A 22,918-nucleotide genomic window follows, 5' to 3' on the forward strand; every position below is an offset into this window, starting at 1 on the left:
CTTTACTTTTAGTGAACAGTATTATTTTGCCGAATGCAACTTATACAGCACAAAAAAAGAAAAACACTGTCAATGAGTCTATGACCTACTGATTATCTACTTTCAGATTTAGATATATTACTTTTACTATATATAACTCTCTTGCATAATCAGAAAAAAAGCAAAACAACTGCTCAGAATATTCCTAAAATTTATTTGTAAACAGTAAGGTCAAATAAATGCTTTCTTGTGTTTAATGGAAAATCAAAGTTCAAATTCTTTCCTCAAATTCTCTGAATTTAATGTATCACTGACTTAAATTTCACAGGATTGGAACAGTCTAATTATGCCACCAGAAAATAACAACTAAGTTCAATTAGGTGCATAGGTGATGTCAGCAAGACAATTATGTGACTGTCACTTGGCTAACAGTAAGACTCTGCTGATCTACTTCCAGACGTGTAAAAAGATGTGTTTTCTGAATCAATAAAATGTGGAATGGGACTTCCTGGTAGCTAAAGGGAGAATTCTCTTAATGCTCTGGAGACCAGTAGCTGTCAGAACGTGTTCATGGTCGCCTAAGTTCATTTATAGAAGTATTAAGCACTTCTATGCTATAGGTAAGTTTTACAGATATTACAGTTGAGTTTTGTAATTAAGTAAGTTTGGAAAACATTAAATTAAATAATATAGTTTATTTCTCTCCAAGGAGTAAATGGTGAATGCAGGGTTTCCCACTCTTGCCACTGATTCTAGGTTTTCATGGGTTTCTTTGTTTTTGTATTCTAGTGGTCTGGGAAAAGTACTCTAGAAAATGCTGCTCTGTGTATTATAATGGTCATATATGCATAATTAAGAAAAACAACTAAAGGCTTTTAATTTATAAATTAAATTGTAAAATTGTATAAATTTTTTTAGTAGAACCTTTTTTATTCAGAAAAAAAAACCCACACCTGAATAACAAGTTTTTCAACTACACACAGGATGGGTATGGGCAGGGGGAGGTGTCTGTCCATCCAGCCCCAGGCCCCAGCCCATGTGGTTTTGGCAGCAACAAGGGGTGTGGGGTAATGGCCCAACAAATAAAAATGGTGTACATGTATGTATAGGAAGGAGAGGGGTGCAAAAGCAGTGTGTGTGTGGGGGGTAGACGAGGTCAGTACTGGGAACACCGCAGGTGGGAGGCCATTTCATAACATTTCTTGTTGATCATCCGCCATGGACCCCTTCTTTGCCCATCAGCAGGACTAGCGTCTGGCAGTCATGGTGATAGTGATGAGCAAAAGTCCAACTTTGGCTCAGGTCATGATCTCACGGTTCGTGGGTTCGAGCCCCGCATCTGGCTCTGGCTCTGTGCTGACAGCTCAGAGCCTGGAGCCTGCTTCAGATTCTGTGTCTCCCTCTTTCTTTGCCCCAACCCCACTTGCACTCTCTAAGAAAGAAAGAAAGAAAGAAAGAAAGAAAGAGAATGAAAAAGAAAGAGAAAGATAGAAAGAGAGAAGGAAAGAAAGATTCCCTTATCACCAAATCTGTCCAATTTCAGTAAAACTTTTCCTGAATTTTCAATGGTTGCATTACAATAGATGTGTTGATTAGTTTAACTCATTCTTCCTCCATCTATAAGTCTTATTAACTTCCATTCCACTTACCTCTGGGTAGTCGGGCTTAACTTTTTGATACCATAAACCTTGTAGTGAGTTCGCACAGAAGTGGTGGGTCAAAGTGCATGCAAAATGTAAGGACTTTTGAGGAGACACTAAGCTGTATTCCATACAGGTCGTTTCAATTTCTATACTTACTTCTTCTGCTGCAAACTTTAAGACTGCTGTGAAAGGTGTACTTTCAGGAACACTAAGTCTGCAAAAGAAGAATTAAAAATAATTTTTTAAAAAGTTGACTGTCCTTATTTTTCTAATGTAGCAGAGCTGGACAAAGTGGCCTTGTGAGGCTGGAGGCTATCTATTTTGACTGTACACTATGTTCGCTAACTTTATTATTATTTTTCATAATCTTTATTTATTTTTGAGAGACAGAGAGACACAGTGAGAGTGAGAGAGGAAGACACAGAATCCGAAGCAGGCTCCAGGCTCTGAGCTGTCAGCACAGAGCCCAACGTAGGACCTGAACTCATGAACCACAAGATCATGACCTGAGCCGAAGTCCGACGCTTAACTGACTGAGCCACCCAGGCGTCCCGGATGTTCACTAGCTTTAAAATGAAAATACAAGCAATCAACTTTATAGCTGAGAGAGCCACAGCTCCACTTGAAAATGAACCTATACAGATGAAATTCATATATTTGTAATACTTTCATATAAATAGGTCTAGCATACAGGCTGCTGCTGGTTTCCACACGTGTATTTCAAAAAGTTGCATCCCTCCTGAGTCTTCGGTCCACTTCCCCACCTCCAGGCCCAAACACCTCCCCGCCTGACGCAGGGGTCTCCTCGCCTGCACTGGAAGAGCCTATCTGAGAAGCATCATCGCATCTTAATCTTCTCATCAACCTTCTGGGCACTTATCTCGGTAAATGGTCATTCTGCAAGGATTTTAGTTTAGTTTAAAAACTAAAAACGGAACTGACATTATACCCTAAGAAAACACGTAGGAACACAGAAAGAGGTTAAAAAAAGTAAAATTAAAAAAATTCCCAGTGTAAAACAAGACTGAAAAACAGATTATCTTTCAAAGCAGGGAGGCAACTGGCAGGCTAACATTTCTCTTCGAACCTTCTGTTTTGGTCACCACTGTGTTGTTCTTTAATGCTTTAATAAAGTACCATTACGTAACATCTTAGGTATGGATCCCACTTCTTCGCTGGGTTTACACATCACTAAACCTAAAAATCAGCACCTGCTGTAACACATTATTAGCATGACTTCCAGTAAGAGAAGTGGGACCAGGTTCTCGGCTGTTCCCCACTCCACTTCTCCTAAGTACCACTGGTGAAAATGGGTGCCATTTTTCGTCCCCCCTTTCCTTCCTTGTTTTGAGACAATAAAAACAAAATTTTAAAGGCTAGCCATTTGTTTAAAAAAAAAAAAAGACACACCTAATAAACTGGCAATGTGATAGTTTACAAACTGGGGAATAGTAGTCTGCAAGTATCTCTGTAGTGCATTTACAGTTTAGAAATTGAGATTCTTTTTCCTAAAATTGTGACTCGAAGGAACTTCTAAAACCTTAGGGTTTCAATTCACTTGTGAACTGGAGACTGGAAATGTTCCAGTAACATGTAACTAAATGTCATACTGATACCCACTAAAATAAGTTTTTTCTTGTATTTTAAGTTGGTGAGACTGTCCCAGATAATCTGATATAAAATGAAAACCTACTTTAATGCATGTTCTAAGTGGCAAAAACCACGAGAGACGGCGAGTTATTGCAGCTCCACAGATTTCATGTGGACTTGGATTTCTTTGCCAGTTGTCTTTTTAATAAATATTTCATATAAACAGAACTACGACAAAACTTGACAAGCACTGTTACAAAGAATAAAAATAAAGTTTCTATAAGAAATTGAAGACATATAAGGTGAACTTCTTGGAAAATTACATAAATCTTCACAGCGGTGACATTTTGCTTAATAAAAGGTGTTGTCTGTCCAGAAGTGGTGGTCACAAGACCGCATTCCAAGCACAGAAGAGAAAATGTGTAAAAGCAGGGAGGATTAAAAGGGCTTGCTTGTCAATCTGGGAAGTGACTGAGGCTCCGATTAAGTGATCACGGTAGTTTAAGGAAGGGAAGGGAAGAGGTGGGGAAGTAGGACTGGAAAGTGTGGCACCAGGCTGAGACAGACCGAGGGTGCTCTGTTGATTTACTGTCTATTTATTTATTTTGAGAGTTCAAGCAGGGGAGGGGCAGAGAGAGGGAGAGAATCCCAAGCAGGCTCCATGCTCAGAGCGGAGTCTGACTCAGGGCTCCATCTCACCACTGTGAGATCATAACCTGAGCCTAAATCAAGAGTCAAATGCTCAACCCAGGCACTTCTGAGTCAAGGTATATTTAATTCACCCTGTACACACAAGAGCATATTCGATTTTAACATTTCTATAACCTAACAGCAATACCAAGAGTGAATCTATCAAGAAACAAAAAAACAAAACAAACAGTAGAAGCTCTGACATCCCTCCAGAATAAATCTGGAACTGAAATACCTCTGTAAAACTCAACTATTAGTAACATTAGAAACTCCAAGGAAAATTTTCTATCAAAGACTGTATTTACCAACTTGACATTAAAAAGATGACATTAAAAAGTTAAACATTGTTGGGGCACCTGGGTGGCTCGGCCAGGTAAGTGAACAAATCTTTTTTTTAATTTATTTTTATTTTTTAATTTTTTGTTTATTTTTGAAAGACAGAAAGAAAGGGGGGTGGAGAGGGGCAGACAGAGAGGGACCCAGAACCCAAAGCAGGCTCAGGCTCTGAGCTGTCAGTACAGAGCCTGACATGGGGCTCAAACTCACAAATGGCAGATCATGACCTGAGCTGAAGTCAGACGCTTAACCGACTGAGCCACCCAGGAGCCCCTAAATATCCAATTCTTGATTTTTGGCTCAGGTCATGAGTTCACTATTCATGGGATGGAACCCCGTGTTGGTCTCTGCGCTGACAGCTCAACGTGTAAGCTCTCTCTCAAAATAAATAAATAAATAAACATTTAGAAAAGTTAAATATTGTTTTCCTACAAATTTTAAGAATTTCATTTAATAGCACCCAAGTACTAATTACCATTTATTTTGAATAGGAACCAGAATAATTACCCCTACATATAGTACGTGTTATACATATTTTACAGACACACCTACTCACATACAGATTATAGTGCACGCACACTACATACACACCAAAGAGCAGGAACGCCTATTAAATTCGTTCAGTTACCAATATTAACTGAACTGCTACAACGTTCCGGGCACCCTTAGAGACACTACTGCTGCCCTACTGTCCTTTCCCCCTCCTCCTCCTCCTCACTTTTTTTCTAGAATATTTACACATGGATGAGAAGAATCCAGTATAAAGGGAGAATCCAAAGACAAGGGGAGAGGGATCTCTGGGGTCCATCTTCTTTAACTGTGAGAAGACTAAAATAAAAGAGATCCAGAGCCCAAGTAGCACAACTGTTGGCTTTTCATAGGAACAAAGTCATGTTTCCCTTTGTAATAGGATGTTGGACAGAAAGTATGGGTTTATACATAGGAGTAAGTTTGTAGATACGGGGATGGAAAGACAAATTTTTTCTGATGGCTTCAGAAAAAGGAAAAAGAATGTATAAAGTGTGAATAGAAAATTTTTTTAAAAATCCTTGCAGAGAATCAAAAGGAAAATATGCAACCTTGGGACGTGTATAACACCGCATTGGGTACTATTGGGCAACGTTAGGAATTTCACATCAGGTTAATTCTGTAATTTTCTCTAAAAACTTTCAGCTACATACGGAGAACATAGGGGTTGATTTCAGAGTTGGCCTGTCACCAAGCAAACCAATACTGGGGAGAGGACACCAGAAATGATGGGAATGGAGGACCAGAGAGTGAGTGACTAGACCAAGGCCTCAAGGAGAGTAAGAAGGAAGGGAGTGGGGTAAAGTATGGGGGAGAGGGCGGTGACAGATTTATGAATCTATGAATTAAAAGAAACATTTTTTTTTTACAGAAGTGACATAAAAGGAAGTCAGATACATGAGGAAAGTGTGGTCATCCACAAGAAAATACCTGAAGACTACACTTTAGAGCTGAAGCAGTTACTGAAGATCTTAAGGTGCTAGGTTGTGATCATCAGTATTTGAGAGAAGGTGGGAAGAAAAAAAAAAACCACGATTCATCTGGAGATGAAATGACCCAAAAGGCTTAAGGCTATGAAGTTGCATGAGTCACAGATGGCTAAAACATTCAGGGCGACAACAACTGTTACAGTTCGGTTAGGTAAGCCACGATGCTAATTACATCAAGTCTGCTTACTGTATAATTGTCTTGTATGCATACTATATAAACTCTTGTCCTTTGCTTTGCTGCATTGTATGCGACTCTCAGTTGCCTCTAACCTCCATAACGTTTGTCTAAAATCATAATTAAGTTCCGGACGAGTTATGTAGTTAAACCTGGGCCAACCCATCATACAACTGCCAAAGGAGGAAAAAGGGCCTCGCATGGATAAACTGCCCTCGTTCTGCACTTGCCATTCCTGCTGATTATTCTTTATTAAATCCCAACACAGAACGTGTGTAATCGGAAGCTCATTACTTTGTGACACCCGACTGTTGAGTCACTCACACATGGGAATCAGAAGCCGGACAGTAATAAACGTTCAAGTAATTTCAGAATCTGAGTTTGGTTGTCTTCCCTACTTCCTGTAACAGCTGATCAAAGTGGTAAAAGGCTTTTGCAATCACGAGCTGACAGGGACAGTTTTAAGGACCCCGGCAAATCATTTGAGGCCCGTCTTCAAGTCTCTCCCTCCACCACCCACCCGGTGAGTCCTAAGAGGAGAGGTCAACTATCGGCGGCGGCGGCGGCTCCCGTCACAGGGCCCAGCCTCGCAGACACTCAGAAGAGCGGGCACGGGATCTCTCCTCTCAGGCTCCAGGAAGAGCGACGGCGAGGGCAAGGGAGGGGATGTAGCCTGCTCCGGTGGGAGAGGATCCGGAAGTTCGGACCCAGCCAGCCTGGTCCCGCCCGGCCCGCCACGGCCCCGCCACTCACACTTTGTAAGGCAGCCGCGGGTCCGACGTCAGCGTGATCTTAAAGGAGACCTTCGACCTGAGGAAGAAATCAGGAGAGAGTTAAAATCGTGCAGCGGGACCAGGGATTGGGATTGGGGTGAGTAAACACTTACATGGTGGAGCCGGTCCGGACGGAGACCTCCCGCCAATTCCGCCCGGTATCCCACTTCTTCCGCGGTGGCGTGGCCGCTACGATCTCATTCAGGGCCACGTCTCCCTCCGCAAACCGGGGTCCTCCAAAGTTGCTGTTGTCCAAGGCACTGCCTGAACATAGTCCTCTGTTACTCGTGCTAGACGGAGCCACTAAGTTACAAAGAGCTCCTTATTTTTCATTCCAAACTCTAAAATTAAAGTCTTGATGGTATGGAAGAAAATTTTTCTGAATACAGTTATTTTCTGCTGTAGTTTCAGTCAGGCAATAGAAGTGTGAGCAGAGACGGTGGGGCTCTAGGTCCCCGCTGGCAGGATGGGGCGGAAGTAAGGGCAAAGAGTAGGAGGCTGCGGAGGTAGGCAGAGCGAGGGGCGGGAAGGTGGGCGGGACCGGGGTGGTGTTCCACGAAGTTGCTAGGCAACGTGTTCGCGGAAAAACTGGTGTGATGAGTTAATGAAGCTGGGAGTATTTAGTTAATGTTAGTGTTAATGATTTTTTACTGTTCGTATTCTTCTGTCTTTCCAGAAGTTCAATACTGTTATAGCTAATATTCCCACTTTTTTTCTCATTACTCTTTACAATACTGACGTCTGATTAATTTCAACACACAGCAAAGTTACCAAGTTGGTGAGAAAAACTAGATTTCGGCCGTAAAACAACTTGGGACTGTGGATGGGAAAAGCAATCCATGTACAGGATTCCCATAGTTTGTTGTGTGGTCTAATAGGATTACACCAGGGAACTAGATTGCCGATCATCAGCACATTTATTCAATTTAATAAACTCTGAATCCCTTCTGTGTAACAGGTACTAAGCTAAACGCTGGGGATGTTGGAATGAGTAAGATATGTGCCAACTATCTACAATCTAACAGAACTTGTATAGTGAGGACAAGGACTGTATGTCCTCTAAAATTTACTACAAATCTAAGGGTCTGTGTTTGCAAAATAAACATCCCTTTCACTGTATCTGCAATGTCCTGTTTAAGAAATACTGCAATGAATGACAAAATAGGAAACCGGTAGATCCTAAAATAATGAGGCTATCTAGTTAATCTTTAGGATATTATGTTAGATTTTTAAGGAGAGAGGTCAAGAGAAATAAGGAAGCAACTGCAATAGGAATGTTAAACACCAATTTTGTCTGTGTAATTTTGTTATCCAGGTGCTCTTCTGTGGTGACATATCTCCACAGAGAGAGTGCTGACTCTGACTTAGGCAGGAAAGATTCCACTATTTTCATGACAGTCATTGTCTTATTCATGTCAATGTAAATCTTGGCATAGAGAGATGGAGGCAAATGTTGACTGATAGATTTGGGGATGGATGGGTATAGCATTAATAGCTGAAGCTATGGGATCATTTGGTGTGACTAAGATTTTTGAGAATGGCAATAAAGAGAAGAAACTTCTGATTCTGTCTACCTGTTTTCAGATAGGCAAACAATGCAGAGGTCCAAGTACTCACTTAAAGCCTCTGTTTCTAAGAATACATGTCATGTATTTTTAAACAATATTTGCAACTTGGTATTTATAGTTTTGTTTCTGTTCATGTATAAAAATATGTGGCCAAATCCTGAAGAGAAAAACATATTTTGTTTGGACAGTATGACTTCAGTACTCACATTCTACTGACTCTTCAGAAAAATCTTGATATAATATATTACATTGAAAGAATGGGGGAAAACACGGTGCTCAAAAAGATATTGAAAAGTACCTATTCCTAAATATCTAGAATTCTTTCCCACCTCAATACCCTAACTCTCTTACCCATATATTTGTCTCCTCAGAGTCATAGCATAATTTCTAGAGCCTTCTGAGTTTTATTTTTCTTGATACGAGAAAAGAAATGCTAAATGCATTCATTTATACTTAATATCTTTTGTTATTTTTAAACTTTGCTAAGGCATTTAGCAAAATTTCACAAATATAACAAAAGAAAGACTATTTACTGCAATGTTGATATGCTGAAGTACATTTAATCACTGTAAACAAAAGCAAACTCTGGATTTTAGGAGGTAACTGTCAAATGCAACATTTTAAGACAACATCATAATATGTTTTGGAAGGAATCCAGTTTGTATCAAGTAGAGGCAAAAATTATTGTAGAGCCCATTAAATATAAATGAAACATACCAATGTTCTGTTTGCAAAAGCATATAAATTTCTCATTATTAGAAAGGAATTGGAGGGAAATTAAATTTGTATAAGAACTAAAATTATTTGATCACTGAGACACTTTGAAAGCACTAAAACCAGCGTCACATATTAATTATGTAAGAATTGTATCAGGGGTTCCTAGGTGGCTCAGTCAGTTAAGCGTCTGACTTTGGCTCAGGTCATGATCTTGCAGTTTGGGGATTTGAGTCCTGCATCTAGCTCTGTGCTGACAGCTCAGAACTTGCAGCCTGCTTTGGATTCTGTGTTTCAGTCTCTCTCTGCCCCTCCCTTGTGGCACTCTGTCTTTGTCTCTCAAAAATGAAAAAAAAATTTTTTTAAATTAAGAGTTGTTTCATCACAAGAGCATAAGTACGTATTGAAGTGTTGGTAAAGGTAAATTTAGAGATAAAAACAAGATTTTATTACTATAATGGTGGCAGGTAAATTCTACTTCTATAAAAACTTTTAAAAAAGTATTAAAAATAACTATAAATGATGTTAATGAATGCCTAATATAAATAGATGTAAATTGTGAAAACCAAGCAAGAAACAGCCACTGAGAATATTCTCTTACATTTTCATAGCATTTTGTTCTTTGTAATGTTTATTTATTTATTTTGAGAGAGAGAGTGTGTGGAAAGGGAAAGGGCAGAGTGAGAGGGAGACAGAGGACCTGAAGTGTGCTTTGTGCTGACAGCAGAGAGCCCGACGCGGGGCTCAAGTCCACAAACTCTGAGATCATGACCTGAGCCAAAGTCAGATGCTTAACTGACTGAGCCACCCAGGTGTCCCTCACTTTGTTCTTTTTGAAGTGCTTTTACATTCGCTGTCTTATTTGATGTTTAAAATAAAACATAAAAAGAATTCAGGATGGATTCTCTTATCTCTCTTTTAAAAATAGAGAGATAGGCCACCTGGATGGCTCAGTTGGTTAAACATTCGACTCTTGATTTTGGCTCAGTCATGATCTCACGGTTCATGAGATGGAGCCCCAAGTCCAGCTCTATACTGACAGTGTGAAACCTGCTTGGGATTCTCTCTCTCCCTCTCTCCCTGCCCATCCCCTGCTTGCACTCACTGTCTTAAAATAAATAAGTAAACATTAAAACAATGAAAATGAGAAACAAGAAGAGGTATGGTTAAGTCTGAGGTCACACACATGGTTTGTGAGAGAATAGTGAAAAAAAAACAGTTATTGATATTTCTATGCAAAATTTATCCCAATTTGATCCTATACTATGTTTATTTATAGTATTGATTGTTTAACAATAAACAAGTGCATTGATAAATTCATTTTATGAGCTTCTCAAGGAGCTCTTATTCAGTTTTTATTCCCAGTACTTAGAACAGTATCTGGCATATAGCACTACTCATCCACTATTTGTTTAGTGAATTAATATTAGCTTAAAAATTAGAGATTGGTAATGCATCCTAATTACAGTAATGTCTTTAAATTTTATTACCTACAATCCTAAATGCTCTTAATGTAGTAGATTATACAGTTTGATTCTTGCATTGTTCTTAAGGTTTATCTATTCAAAGGACAGGACTGCTCAATTTAGTGCTACTGGTGAAAGCCAGGGTTAAAAAAGGCTAATTAAAGATTCTTATCCAATATGATGATATAAAGCCATTCAAATAAAAAAAGTGTGAATATCCTCACGTGTTCCCTCACCATTACTTTGTGTGAACGTGATTATTCTGAGTCAGAGACCCTGCATTAGAAATCTCATTATTGATTCTTCTAGGATTGTATAGTTCTTGGAGATGAAGGCTTGCTTTTTGATATTAACCTTCCTTGTAGCTTTCATGGTGTCAGCATGTACAGCAGGGTAGTGAACTAATGGCAAATCGCTGTGAGGAGTTCTAGGTTTGGTCTGTACAGTGCAGGGAGGTAAGTGTTCTATTTGCCGCAGATACAGATGGCTCGTTCCTGTTACCCTCATCACATTTCCCCGTGTTCTGTTCATCCCCTGAAGCCCTTTGAGCCCGTGACCTTTGGTGTAAATGCTATGATTTTGAAAACTCATTTGTAGTTACAATTCCACTCACCAAAAGACCACATGAATACTTAATATATGTTTTGAAGTTATAATGTAGAGATTAGAAACCTAAAATGCCAAAATAACTATGTGAAAACCTAACCTATTGTTTAAGAGTTTTGTCACTAAGAGGATTTAATTTGAAAATTTTGACTTGTTAGAAATACTGTAGATACTAGATGATCTATTCTAGATTATTCTAAAATTAATTGCTACAGAATTTAAATGTTTCAAGTAACGATTTTAGAAATCTTGCAAAGGGGATCAACTGCCTGCTTGTGACCACGTTGTCAATGCCTGCAATTCTGTTCACATTGATTTCTGTTGACTCTATTCAAAATCTATACTAATTCCTTTTATATTTCCTTTTTTTCCCCATTCATAGCTATTTTTTCTCTTGCTTTCTGAGGCATTAAAATTACTTCTATGCTACAAAATTTCAATTTTTTTTTCCTGTGTGTGTGTATTTGTGTGTTTTATTTTTTGTTTTGGGTTTTTTGGGGGGGATCTTTTTTTGGATTTGTTTGGTTTGCTTACTAGTTTAATGGTGGACTTATGATGACAAGTGAACAGGTCACAAACTTGTAATTGGTAAAGATTTCTTCCAGAAGCTACCAGACTATTACAGGGAAGTAGAATATTTTTCTTGTGTCATAAGCAGTAATCAGGAATATGATCTCCTTCATTTACAGGAGAATGAAATATTGCTCCATCTATGTCCTACTTATTTTGTGATTACTAAATAAAATTTGCTCATAAAGTTTTATTTCTCCTACAGCAAAAACAGTCATTATGACCTAGGAGATTGAGTATATCCTGGCTTTATTTGGTTTGGTCCTGGCAAATTGCTAATAAGAACTTAATACTTCTATTACAAGAAATATATGCCATTCTAATAAATATTTTCAGAACTTAATTTTCTTCCAGCTCATTCTAGATCTCTTCAAATAAGCTTATGAATACAGTCATTTTAATTTAACTTTTATGTAGCCTAAATGTTAAGACATATCCAGTGTGTCTGATCATAACATAAAATTCAAACATTGTTCATAATACATTAAAACATTTCTTACAGGAAGCATAATATGGACTGTTTTATTTATAAAACTAAGTAATATTAGAGAAAAAAGTATTAACTTAGATGCCAGTTATAATGATGTAAGCTTATTATTATTGTCCATCTTCCTGGAATATTTCTCAACCCTCGGGTTATGTCTCAGGAGCTATTAACTGCATATTTATATTTCTACTTGTATTAGTCATGTTTTCTGTTTCCCATATTCTGTGATATTTTGACATGTTCAAAGTCTTGCTGGCCATGGAGCCCTTTTGAGACTGGCCAGTTCTTAAAGATAGCAAAGGGCTCAGTGGGGAGCATGCCTCTCATCTGCAAACTGGCCAATCCCAAGGAGCCCCAATCAACCCCTTATCCAATTCTTACCACACCAGCCAAGATTTGCTCTGCCCTAAATCAGCCCAGGGACCAGGCACCTAGAGAACACCTTTATAGCCCAAAGCCAACCAGGATTATGCAAAGTAGCTAACTCTAACTTGTTTTCCCTGGCCTGCCTTTCCTTTCCTGTAGAATCCCAATAAAGGCTCTTGCCTAAGCTTTCTCCCTTGCTTCTGCTTCTGCCTCCTGCCCCAAATCTGGTGTTTTCCATGTAGTTCTGCATAGCATGATATTTCCCCTTTTCTTGAGAAATGTGATAAAACTCTTTCAATGACATTAGCCTCTCCACATCATCACTCAGTCACTTCTATAATCCTATGGGTACAATACTGAGAACACTGTTTGCTAAATAGGCTCATTTATATTTTCTTTAGTAAAGAAATAGCATAATTGATTATCTGGTAAAATTTCCAAAATGAATACCAGGGTTAAGAAAGTATAATGCTAGCAATCTCTAATGCAGCTTTTTAATTTTCTGTGAAAACACTGAGGAAGGAAGGCAGAACACAAAACAAGAGTGATGACTGCATAGCAATTAAACTGGATACCAGTCAACAGTAAACATTCTGCTTTTCTTTAAGACATCGCCTTAGTCACAGAGCTAATGAGGGTTACAATGATAAATACAACCCACGTTTGTGCGTGCGGCACGTCTAAGCCAGAAGATACAAACAGAAGCAATAGGATGGGGGCTTAGCCTGATCCTCCTCCTATTTTTTCTTAGTTGTTAAGGAGTTAGCTAAGTCCCTGAACACTTAGTTGTTCAATGTCTGTAGCAACTGTCTGTATGGAAATCTGTCCCCTCTGCTGCCATGTTGCTATGCTTTCTAAAGGGATATTTTCCTGGGGACAGCTAGAAGCCCACGTATTTTCTTCCCCAATACCAGCCCTAGAGAAGGGACTAGTCTCTCCTACCTCCCTCATCTCTGGTTTGAAAGGTATTTGCCTTTCTTTCTTCTTTAAATTTGTTCACTTAATCCTACAATTGGTCCAGACTTTTACAAAAGATAGAAAAAAATGCATTGTTTTCAGGAAGCTTCTGTTTTCAGCCCTGTAGGCAAAAGAGCACAAGATCTTAGCTAACATCTTAGAGGGGAAGAAGAGAAAGTTAGAGGGCAAAACAATAAACATAAAAACAACCAGTAATTTACTCTGCCCCAGATATATAATTAAAATTTACAAACACTGGGACACACCTTCTGGAATAACAGGAACCAGAAACTCTAAAGTCACCTAAATCATTTGCATAGGTTTTGATGGAAAATTACTCTTGAACTGGATCAAGATCTTAGATCACATTATCTATACCCATATCTGTATATTTATCTATATAGATGAGCACACATATGCATTTATATAATATTTGTATATTATGGTATCATGTGTTTCATGTGTGCATGTGATTAGATTCAATCTCACATACACACCATCCAGAACACAAGCCATCTTGTTCTCAGGGTACAATTGGTATCTCTGAGGAGTCTCTGAAAGGAAGAAAAGATTAAATGAGTAACAGAATCTAGAGCTCAAAATGTGCCCATCAGTGTGCTGCTGCTATAGGAGAAGGTTTAGAAGTATCCCAAAACTGGAGCATGCAATTAGCATCAGAAGCATGGAGCTCTGTGGCAAGTGATAGAGCCAGTGATGGAGAAACAAAGCAAGGAGCATCAAGTAAGGGCACCACCTCTTCCTATGGAGAATTGAGTACAAGTTCTTAGGAGAGACTGGGGACATTAACTTAGGGACTGGGAATACCAAGCAGTGGTGGAGAGACCTCATGCTCAGAAGACCTGCTTCTGGTGCCACCCATCTATCACATCCTACCCCAACCCGTAAGCCACTGGAGAAAGTCTGCAATAACAAAGTAAAGCAATGGGTGTTTGCTGTGAGTGATAAATTACTGGATTCTTCTCCTGAAGACAAGACTACACTGTATGCTAACTAACTTGAGAATAAAATTAAAACAAAATAAAAAATAAAGCACTCAAAAACAGTCTAAACTACAATCTTAATACAATGAAGATTTAAAAGAGAGGCATCAACCTCAACCATAGAAGAAATCAAACTTAAATAAAAACATATATATTACTCACATGGTCCTGGACTCCCTCTTGGGCACTAGGACTTGAATGAGGTAAAAACCAATCATCTTTGGACATATGGTTCTTAATTCAGGGCACAAAGGTACTCATGGAAAGAAAGAGGCTGTTAAAATGACCCCACAAAATTATAAGATAAGGAAATAAGCTACCAGGAGTAAAATTCAAAAGGAACAACTCAACAACCTTTCAAGAATTTGAAAAATTAGACTAAACAACAACAATAAAAAATTACTCTAACTAAAAAAATAGTTATGCACAATGAAAAGGGTAAATTTTGAAAAAGAAATACAATGAATTACAAAAATAAAAATTTACAGATCAAACTTTAAAGGACAGAAAAAATAGAAACAAAATCAGTTGAAATCATAGTTAGTTAGAACTTCTAATTCTGATCATAACGGAATAACAGGAACCAGATCTATTCCTGTGTGTTAAACAACTAGAAAATTAGAAACATATATAAAGCAACGATTTACAGACATGGAAAATAGGAATAGCTGGAAGAAGAGAAACAGGCAGGGCTGGTTCTCTGATTGCCATAGCTTGCCGATTCTAGAACGCAGCACAGGGAGAGGAACTAGAGTAGATCCCAGTGGTCTCAAGGAGCTCAGGAGACAGAGATCAGAATCCAAGGAGTCAGAATCCCTAAGATCTGCAAAGGGTCTTTCACTGAGTTCTGATCTGCACAAGCATGACCGGAAATTCCTCAGGCTAGAGACAAGGGCAGAAGGGGTATGGACTCTCATAAGTGCAGTGTTCACAAGGAACTGAAAATAAGTTGTGTTCCCACCTACCAAGTGGAAGAGTTTAACACACAGTCCATTAGGTAGAATCTTCTGAAGGATTGTGCCTTAGTAATAGTCCTAAATTAACTTTAGGTTAAATGCTGTACTTTACCCACATCAACAACCTTAAAAGCAAGCATCAAAAAGATTGAACCGATTTCAATTTAGTCATATGTCATAACATCATCCAGTATTACTAAAGAGTAAAGCCAAATCTAGCACTCAGAAGGTTCAGCATCCAATAAAAAAACTAGCAGGCATCCAAAGAAGCAAGTGAAAAAACTCAGTCAATAAAAACAGACCAAACTAGCAGACATCATGGAATTGGCAGATCATGATCTTAAATACTTGTTACAGGGGTGCCTGGGTGACTCAGTCGGTTATGTGTCCAACTTCAGCTCAGGTCACAACCTCATGGTTCTTGGGTTTCAGCCCTGCCTATGTGCTGACAACTCAGAGCCTGGAGCCTCTATCTCCCTCTCTCTGTGCCCTTCCCACGTTCACACTCTGTCTGTCTATCTCTCTCAAAAATAAATAAACATTGAAAAAACTTTAAAAAATACTTGTTACATTTCTCCGTAAATTCAAGAAGATAGAGGAAAACATGAATGTGACAAGAAGAGAAATAGAATATCTATCTCTCGAGATGAAACATCTGTATAAAAATGACACTATCTAAAATAAAAATCTTACTGGTTGTGGTTGACTGATTATACGCTGTAGAAAGTGTAGCAATAAAAACGATACAAAAGAAAGCATATAAAAAATGAATTAAACTTCAGTGACCTATGGGAAAATGTAAAATATATATAAGAAAAAGGGTGCTATCCAGAAGGTGATGGGCACAGATATTTATTTGAAGACATAATGGCTGAAAACTGTTTTAAACATAAGAAAGGTTTAAGTCTACAAATCCAACAAGCTCAACAAACCTAAGTAGAAGAAATAAGAAAGAAACAAAGTCAAATAGCTGCAAACCACAAATAAAGAAAAACAATGCCAGTTTTTTTAATAAAAAAGAAACAGTGGGGGAAAGGCACATTATATACATAGAAACAAGGATAGGAAAAACAGTCCCCTTTTCATCAAAAAGTTTGAGAGTCAGAACTTAATAGAGTGGCATCTTTCATGTAATGGGAAAAAAAGTGTCAATTAGAATACTGTACCCATAAGATTGTTTCAAAAGTGAAAGTGAAATGGAGATTTTTGTCAGCTAGACAGAAGCTGGGAGATTTCATGCCCAACAGTCCTGCATGACAAGAAATACTAAAGGAGGGTCTCACGGCAGACCTAGAATAATACCAGTTACCAGAATGGTGTTCAGATCTACACAGAGGAATGAAAAGTGCCAGAAATGGTGGCTAGGTGGATCAATGCAGAAACAAAGTCCGTTAGGACAATGAGCACTGGGTCGGAAATGGAAGCATAAGGCTCTTTCAGGATAAGTGAAAGGTATAATATTACTTGAAAGTAGATGTGATAAATAAAAGACATATATTTCAAACCCTACAGGAGTCAGTAAAGCAAAAAATAATTATAGCTAATAAGCCAATTGGGGAGATTAAATGTAATAGCAAAATTTCAGTAAACAAAGAATACATGTGTTAAATGGAAAACAAATAATAAGCTGGTAGATTGAAGCCAAACTATTGAATGTAAATGTCCTAAACATATCAATAACCATGCAGAGATCAAGATAAGCTTCCACTGAAAATAAAATGGGAAAATTCGAGATCACTATATAGCAAAGTACTCTCCTGAAGAGAGTATATGTTTCTTCATGTAAAGGAATTGCTAAATGTGTATGCGAAAATATATAGCCCTAATATAAGGCTATTTAGCTCACGGATATTGTTAAAGATTTTATTTGGGAGAAATTTATACAAACGTTAGAGAATGAGAAATCTGAAAATTTGGAAGGGATGCAGTTGTTGTTTGGTTTTATTGTGATTTTCAGCATCATAATGTGTTAAGGATTGGGTGGTGATCATTTTTATAATTTTAGATTTTGCCTGTAGCTAAGCAGGAGAAAAAAGAAATAGTTCATCTGTTCCATTGTTGGGATACTTTCCAGATATGTTGAATTTCAAGGCAAGTCTCTTAGAATAGCTTCTAAAATTGAAAGTTTTTGGACTGTTGAGAATTTCTTGACCAGCTGCTTGGCAGCTAATGGATGATAGATTCAAAGATTTTTTCGAGGGAATTTTTTTTTTTTTTTTGTAGCGAAGTAAACAGATTTAAACATTTGGCTAAATAGTATAGTTTGGACTGAATATAAATGACACAGAATGAATCTTAATTGGTTTTATATTCTCAGAGCTATGGAAGTATGGTCTAGCAGTCTGAGATTAGGAACACAAGCCAAAATTATTAAAATTCTCTGGCTTTAAAGATATTAGTTACTTTGCCTTCCAACACTTTCTTACTTCCATTTCCTGTATTTTTATCTTTCCTGAGTATCATAAAATTTTATTTCTTAATAGTTCATCTGCCCTGATAAAATCCAATATGGATATATATTGCAATTCCAAATTTTCTTTTCTTGAAATTTTGAGTTTCTCTTTATTTTGGAGTCAAAATGAATCATAATTTTCAGAGGAAAGAGACTACACTTCATGACTTGTTCATAGAATTTAGAAAGCTGTTATTGAGACATGTCATATTTACCTTTTAAATATTTTTTAAATTCCCTGCCATTTTCCAGTTATTAACTAGGTACTGGTAGTTACACCCTGAAGAACTGTTACAACTGGCAAAGATATTACACTCCTTGCAATAACCTGTTTAGACCATTATAAGACACGGAACACCATTGTCATACGCAAAATGAGTTTTGAAAATGATTTTCAGTCTCTTTTGTTTACACGTAAATTTTACAAGTGAGTAGGCTTTTAATGGTGTTCTTAATTTTAAGAAAATCTTCCATATTTTTACTCATGCTTGGGCTAATTAGAGCAAGATCATAATAAATTATTAAAAGTTTTAAGGGTAAAATCAACCTTTATTAAAAGAAAACAACAACCATGCAAGGCACCTGGGTGGCTCAATTGGTTGAGTGTCTAACTTTGGCTCAGTTCATGGTCTCCCAGTTTGTGGATTTGAGCCCTGCATTGGACTCTATGCTGACAGCTCAGAGCTTGGAGCCTTGCTTTGGAATCTGTCTCTATCTCTCTCTCTCTGCCCTTCCCCTGCTTGTGTTCTCTCTCTCTCTCAGAAATAAATAATACTAAAAAAACATGCTATTTAGCTTTGGGTAAAATAACTACAGTTTCCTGCAACAAACATTCTAACAAATATGATTTCCTATATCAAATATTTTTAGCAACAAGTTTCAAGTAGCAGTTCTTGAAATTCTCATTACAAACTATGTTACAGGAAATACTTTGGCTTTGGTGGTGAGCAGACATCGACATATGGACTTGAAATATATATTTTTAGATTTATAGTATATATAGCCGCACATATTTGTTAAGAGAAAATTAAAAAATAATTCTGCAAGTCTCAGTTTTTATCGGCTTAATTAAAAGGAAACTAAAAATGAAATAAATAGTTTTGGCAGTTGATCATCATCTATGAAGTAAAGTTACTGCAAGAGTCAATTTAAGTACATTTTTGTTCAGTATTTCCTCTGACCAGCTTTTATTTCTGTGTAAATTCTTTTCATCCAGTGCAAAGTGATAATGTGGTAAAACAACACTTATTAAAACACTTTCACTAAAGAGACTGTTTTTAGGCACCTGACATTTAACTTTTTAATGTCTAAATTTGAGCAAAATTTTTGCAATAGTCAAGTATAAAAAAGCAAATAATCACAGTTTGTAAAGCACATGCATGATTATCTTACTCATATTATACATATCATTGATATTGCTCTCATTTATTTTTTATTCTTCAAGACATTATAAGAAGTTATAAAACTAAATTTCTCAGTTTCCCTCATTTGTCATCTTTTATTTTTGGCAATTTAATTGAGGTGTTGTAAGGACACAGGTTTGAGACAATAGAAGGGCACACATTGCCCAAGTCAAGAGGGACCACCTTTGTAATACCCTTAACATTCCTAAAGGCAGGCCTAGATCAGTTATTGCCTAAGGCTAGTTACGCCCTAAGTGAGGGTCCTGGGTCCTGGGTCTACTCTGTGATTGATTAACACTCTAAATGTTAAATGTTAAATGTTAATGTCTAAACCTGCTGTCAATAATATTGTATAATAATGATTGGATCACTGTACCTATGTCACAATTTCCTGTAATTCCCCCTTCCCAAACTCGTAAAAGCCCTGCCCCACCTTTGTTCCGGGCTCGGTCTCAGCATGGATCCACCATGCCTGTGAAGTCTGTGAGCCCGAGCTTAGGCCCTTTGCTTTTGCATGCGTGCTTCAGCCTCCCTGGCGGTCTCTGGTTTTTGGGGGCGATATTAAAATCTGGGCATAATATAGGCACCTTATTAATACTGAGTCTTCCAGTCCATGAACACGGTGTATTTCTCCACTTATTTAGGCATTTTAAAGTTTTCTGTATAGAGATCTTCACATTTTTGTTACCTTCATTCTCAGATATTCTGTTTTGATATTATCTGTTATTTTATTATTTAAATTTCATGTCCAGTTGCTTGTTGTCAACAAATAAATATTCAACTGTTCTTTGAGTATTGATCCTGTGTACTGTGACTTGGCTACATTTACTTACTAAGTCTTGTAGGATGTATTTTTGTAAATTCCTAGGGATTTCTATATAAACACCATGTTCTTTATAAATAAATATTGCTTTACTTCTTATTTTGTGATTTCTATGCTTTTTTTCTTTCTTTCATCCATTGTTCCTTTAAAAATTTTTTTCTTTTTTAAAAAATCTTTTTAACAATTTTTCATTTTTGACACAAGAGCACAAGTGGGGAGGGACAGTGAGGGAGAGACACAGAATGCGAAGCAGGCTCCAGGCTCTGAGCTGTCAGCACAGAGCCCAACGCGGGGCTCGAACCCACGAACTGAGAGATCATGACCTGAGCCAAAGTCAGTTGCTCTATGCACTGAGCCACTCAGGTGCCCCTTTTTAAGAAACTTTAAAATTGTACTTGTCAAGGCCTCCCATAACATAGTAAATAAAACTGCTGATGCTGAACATTCTCACCTTGTTCCCAATTTTAGGAGGAAAACATTCAATATTTCACCATTGATTTTCATATTAGTTATATACATTTTGCAAATACATTTCATTAGACTGAGACCATTTTCTTCTCTTCCCATTTTAAAAATAATTATATTGATAAAGTTTCCTTTTCTTCCTAGTTTGTGGAGACCTTCTCCCCCCCCTCGCCACCATTGAGACAATGATATAATTTTTCTCTTTTATTTTACTCACGATGTGAATTATGCTAATTTTCTAATGTTGAATCAGTCTCTCATTCCCAGGAAAACCTCTACTTGGTTATGAGGTTTACATTTTACTCAGTTCAATTTGCTAACATTTTGTTGCTAATATTTGAGTTCTTGTTAATAAAGTAAATTGGTTAGATATTTCTTTTTTATAAAGTTCTTGTGAGTTTTTGGTATCAGGATTATTCTTTCACCCGTAAAATAAGGTGAGAAGTTAATATGCACCTTAAGCATTGAGATAGTTTTGATAGAGCCACACATATGTCATATTGAACATTCAATTTATTTTGGTTTAGAGTTTAGATGGTTACATGTGATGCAAATCCCAATTTTTAGGGGGTCTGGGTGGCTCAGTCAGTTAAGCATCTGACTTTGGCTCAGGTCATGATCTCACGGCCCATGGGTCCAAGCCCCATGTTGGGCTCTGTGCTGATAGCTCACGGCCTGAAGACAGCTTCAGATTTTGTGTCTCCCTCTCTCTCTGCCCCTCCCCTACTTGTACTTTGCCTCTCTCTTTCTCTCAAAAAGAAACATTAAAAAATTTGAAAAAAGAAAATCCCAATTTTCAAAGACATGTTAAATAAATTCTTCTTATCTGTTCAATATAATGCAAATACCTCTTTCTGTAGTCCAAGGTAAATGAAAAAAAGTATTTTACAATTAGAAAATTATGTGTTTTTTAAGAATAAAAATATATTTGAAATTTGTCTGAGATATGATGACTTATCTAAAAACATGCTTTGTACTAACTGCCTTTAAGTATCTAAACCCTAATCTGTGAGCTTTCTAAAAAGAATAATTCTAGATTGATAAGAGACTAGTTGGTGAGAGGATGTGTGGCTGAGCAAATCTGGGGACCCTGCTCCCACTGGACCCAGTGCGCATTCCATTCCAGCGCCTGCCTTTTCCAGTGGATTGTGCGCTAGAATTTTAAGTTTTCTAATTCATATAGTCCCGTGGTAAATATATATTTAGACATTTCTCATCTAAAATGGAAGTTTGGGCACATGGAGCTAAATACAGGATGTCAGTAATAAAGGGTGGATATGGCAGATATAAAATAAATACAAATATATTACATAGTATAAGGGTAGACATTACAGTAGCAAGCCAATGTGAATTTTTTCTTTTTTTTAATGTTTTTTATTTATTTTTGAGAGACAGAGAGAGACAGCAGGAGCAAGGGAGGGTCAGAGAGAGAGCAAGACACAGGATCCGAAGCAGGCTCCAGGCTCTGAGCTAGCTGTCAGCACAGAGCCTGATGGGGGGCTTGAACCCACGAACCGTGAGATCATGACCTGAGCTGAAGCCGGATGCTTAACCGACTGAGCCGCCCAGGTGCCCCACAATGTGAATTTTTAAACAGAGGCAGTTAGCTCGGTGAGAGTTATATTACTTGATGGAAAATGTACAGTTTTGCATTGGTACCCTCTGCATAAAAGGGGTACTAAAAAAAAACTCCGGAAGTCAAAATTTTCAGAAAACAGGATGAAAAGAATGAGGGAAATGATTGTGTGACTTAATCTTTCGTATTCAATCACTTTATTCTTTCATTCATACAATAGACTCTATTTGAAAACCTGCTATGTTCAGTTTCTCTGCTGATATTATTAAAACACCCACACCTACCTCCTCTACACACAAACACAAATAGAAACAAAAACAAGACTCTCTTTATTTTAGGTTCTTTTTAAAAAAAAAAAAGCACTTGAGCAAACTCACTACCTCACTTCCTATACGTTTGGAATAAGAGCTAATGAAAGTTTTATAAAAGATAAGGGTGGAGAGAACAAAGAAGTTAGGATAGAGAAGAGAAGCTTCTGCTCAGAAGCTTTGGTCTTTTCATCATTATGTCAAATGCAGAAATCCTGTTTATTTTTTTATATAATTGTATTTGATAGAGAATATATACAGATTGAAAATATTTACAGTTCTACAGTTTCAGAGCCCTAAAAATCAGGGCTCTACAACATCATGTTATTTAATTATATATTAAACATGTGCTTGTAACATTTTTCTAGAATGAAAACCATGATGTATTAGATAACATTACTGGCCTTAAAACTTACTATTAGTTAGAGTCAAAATATACACACTGCTTGTTAAACAGTTTTTAATGTTCATTTATTTTTGAGAGAGAGAGAGAGAGA

This window comes from Suricata suricatta, chromosome 4 (assembly GCF_006229205.1).
Source record: "Suricata suricatta isolate VVHF042 chromosome 4, meerkat_22Aug2017_6uvM2_HiC, whole genome shotgun sequence".
Lineage (NCBI taxonomy): Eukaryota > Metazoa > Chordata > Mammalia > Carnivora > Herpestidae > Suricata > Suricata suricatta.